This window comes from Myotis brandtii, unplaced genomic scaffold, assembly GCF_000412655.1.
Source record: "Myotis brandtii unplaced genomic scaffold, ASM41265v1 scaffold38, whole genome shotgun sequence".
Classification (NCBI taxonomy): domain Eukaryota; kingdom Metazoa; phylum Chordata; class Mammalia; order Chiroptera; family Vespertilionidae; genus Myotis; species Myotis brandtii.
The window spans coordinates 5,591,397-5,595,600 of record NW_005364596.1 but is presented as its reverse complement, the minus strand read 5'-3'; positions in this window follow the sequence as shown (position 1 = coordinate 5,595,600).

The window sequence follows — 4,204 nt, the reverse complement described above, 5'->3', positions numbered from 1 at the left end:
GAAATGTCCTATGAACAGGGTTCAGTGAAAACAAACAAACGCCGGCCACAGAAACGGAGAAGGCTGAGTCTCTGTAAGCTCCTCTCTTACCGGCACTGCATGGTCTGGTCAGCGCTTCAGGCTGCCCCCTTTAGGCTCAGTCCTCCATAATTACGGAACCCAGATCTCAAATCCTCTGGCACCAACAGTCCCGAGGATCTCCTTTCCACAGTCAGGGGCTGTGCCTGTCCCAAGAGACGTGGCTGTGTGCCGCAAGGTCTACCTCTGACCACTGGGCTCAGAGGTCTGGCAAACTTTCCTGCCCAGATCTCTGGTCTTTACCTTTCCAGGGGAACTCTGCCCTTCCTGGCTGCAAACTGTCTCACCAGCTGAGTATACTTCACCAATTCAGGGTGGGTGTTATTAGTTTCAGCTGCTCACTCCATTTGCTCCGGGACAAGCCCTGGGATGCATCTGCCTATTCTGCTGCCATCTTGTCTCTCCTCCCTCTCTAATCAGTTCTTAATTCAAACTGAAATGAGATTTTTACTTAGGTGTTGAGTAAAATCGTAGTTACATAAAAACACTCCACTTCTTCCCTCCCCCCCCCCACCCCCGCCCAAGAATGAATTCAGATCATTTAAATTCACGGAATTAAAGATGTATAGGCATATTCACTAACCACTGCTTTTATTCTGTGCACAGAATAGTCATGTGAATAGAAATGTGGGTGTTGTTTCTTGAAACCTGAGATGTCTTCAATCCTTCTCTCGTGGGCAGCTCTTGATTTTGCTCTAAGGAATACGATGACTTACAAGTAACGGTGCAGCACAAAGTACCCGGCTCTTGATTCGGCCCTGCAATTTACTAGTTATGTGCCATTAAACCTCATTTGTAAAACAGTAAAACAGTGCATTCCTCTCAGGGATGTGCTAAAGATTAATGAGAATGCAAAGCTTTAAGCACAAACTAGAATAATCTATTATTCTTTTTTTAAAGTTTTTTTATTAATTGATTTCAGAGAGGAAGGGAGAGGGAGAGGGAGATAGAAACATCATTGATGAGAGAGAATCATTGATCGGCTACCTCCTGCACACCCCCTACTGGGGACTGATCTTGCAACCCGAGCAATATGGCCTGACCAGGAATCGAATTGTGACCTCCCGGTTCATAGCTCGACACTCAACCACTGAGCCACACCGGCCAGGCCTAAACTGTTATTCTTACAAAGGTTTTCATCTCTCTATACTTCAAGCCACTGACCATACCTTAGTGCTTGTCTAGCTGACTCCTGCATCCCCTGCCCTCTCCCTATGGGCAGGGCCCCTGATTTCCTCACCTGACAAGATACGTTCATGGAACAGCAACTCTTGATCATGAAGTATCAGAAGGACCTCAAGGCTAAAGAGAAGAAAGTGACAGAAAAGGGAATAATCCCCTGTCCTGTCATGTCAGAAAGTCTCAGGATGATTTTCAGATGAGTTTATAATCCCCCTGGTGAAGTGGTGGGACATAAGGTCAGATGGTTGAGGGCTCTGTTACAGAGCATTTGAAGTCCTTTGGCCTTTACTGTAAGTAAGATGATGATCCTAAAGGGTTTTCAGAAAAAGGAGAAACATGAGCTGATTTGTGTTTTAAAGAATAACTATGTTAAGAATGGGTCTTAAAAGGCAAAGATGGATCCAAGTTCATGAATCTAATAGGTCACTTCAAAATTTTAATTCAACACTTTCTTTTCCCAGACATAATAATAAAACTTTCTGAAATCAAAGAAAAGAACTTAAAAAGAAAAAAGCAAGAGAAAAATAATTCTTTGTACAAAGGAACCACTATAAGGCTTTTAGTGGATTTCTCAGCAGTGAGCTTACAGGTCAGGAGACAATGGGATAATATATTCAAAGTGCTAAAGGAAAGAAACTGTCAACCAAAAGTACTTTACCCAGCAAAGTTGTTTTCAGAACTGAAACTAAAATAAAGACTTTCTCTAATAAACAAAAGCTAAAGGAATTTACCACCACTAAACCAACTTTAAAAAAATGCTGAATGCCCAGCCAGTGTGGCTCAATGGTTGAGTGTTGGCCCATGCACCAAGAGGTCACTGGTTTGATTCCCAGACAGGGCATATGCTTGGGTTATGGGCTGGATCCCCAGTAGGTGTGCAAGAGGCAGCCAGTTGATGATTCTCTCTCATCATTGTTGTCACTATCTCTCTCTCCCTCTCCCTTTCTCTCTCTGAAATCAATAAAAACATATTTAAAAAAATAAATGCTGAAATTAGTTCTTAAAGTTGAAACATGTCACTAATTGGTGACATGAAACATATAAAAACATATAACACATTGGTAGAGGTAAGCATATAGTCAGATTCAGAATACACTAATATTGTAATACTAGAGGCCTGATGCACAAAATTTGTGCAAGGGGCTCAGCCCTAGCAGCTGTGGCGGCTGCCTCTGACCGCGGTGGCTGCCTTGGCCTTCACAGTACCGGCTTCGTCTGGAAGGTCATCTGGATGGTCGTTCCGCTATTCAGCCATCCGGTCTAATTAGCATACTATGCTTTTATTATTATTAATGATGATGTGCTAACTACTTAACTCTAGAATAAAAGCTACAGCACAAAAGCATAAAAATAGCTTATGCTTTTTTATGTTAATGAACACAATTTAAAATTACCTCAGAAACATAGAAATAAAAATATAAAGTTTTTGTATGCAATTAAAGTTAAATTGTTCTCAGCATAGACCGTAACATGTATACATACATATGACATATATATGTGTGTGTGTGTATATGTTTTATGTAAAATCTCATGGTAACTACAAAGCCAAAACTCACAATAGATATACAAAGATAAAGAGAAGAGAACCAAAGCATTTCACTATGGAAACAATCAATTTACAAAGGAAGGCAACAAGAAAGGAAGAAAAACAAAACTTTAAAACAGCCAGAAAACAATAAATAAGATGGCATTAGTAAATTATTACTTATCAGTAATTATTCTAAATATTAATGAATTGAATTCCCAGTGAGTAGCTGAATAGATTTTTTTTTTAAAAAGACCAAACTATATGCTGTCTTTTGTTTGTTTGTTTGTTTTTTGTTAATTCTCTCCTGAGGATATTTTTCCACTTATTTTTAGGGAGAGTGGAAGAGAGAGGAAAGACAGAGAGAAACATCATGTGAGAGGAACACATCTGGTTGCCTCCGTTGCCTCCTGCACAAGCCCCGACCAGGGCCCTGGGCCCAGGAGGAGCCTGCAACCAAGGTACATGCCCTTGACCTGAATCAAACCCGGGACCCTTTGTTCCACAGGCTGATGCTCTATCCACTGAGCCAAACCAGCAAGGGCTATATGCTGTTTTGAAGAGATTCACTTAAGGTTTAAGGAGACACATAGACTCAAATAATGGGATGGGGTAAAAATATTCCATGAAAGTGAAAACCAAAAGAGAGCAGGGGTAGCTTAACAGAGAAAAAGACAAACATTATGTAATAATTAAAGGGTCAGTTCACTGAGAAGATAAAACAATCATAAATATATATGCACCCAACATCAGAGCATCTAAATATATTAAGCAAATACTCACATATTTGAAGGGAGTAATAGATAACAATACAAGAAGAGTAGGAGACTTCAATACTCCATTTTCATCAATGGATAACTCACTCAAACAGGAAATCAACAAGGAAACATTAGACTTGAACCAAATGTTAGATCAAATAAACCTAACAGTCATATACAGGACATAGGTTCAACAGCAGCAAAATACACAGTCTTCTCAAGTGCACACTGAACTTTCTTCAGGATAAATTACATGACAGGTCACAAAACAAGTCCTAGCAAATTTAAGAAGACTGATATGAAACTGGAAATCAGTAACAAGAGGAAGTCTGGAAAATGCATAAATATGTGCAAAATAAACAAAATGCTCCTGAAAATCTAATGAATTGAATAAAAAATTAAAAGGGAAATCAAGAAATATCTTGAAACATAATAAAATTGGAGGTACTAACATATCAAAACCTATGGGATAAAAAACACACACACACACAAAAAAAACACCAATGGGATACTGCAAGAACAGCTCTGAGAGAGCTGTTTATAGATAAATGCACATACTAAGAAAATAGATCTCAAAGAAACAACTTAACTTTACACCTTAAGAAACTAGAAAAGAAGAATAAACCATGTGCAAAGTTAGCAGAAGGAAGGCAATAAAAAA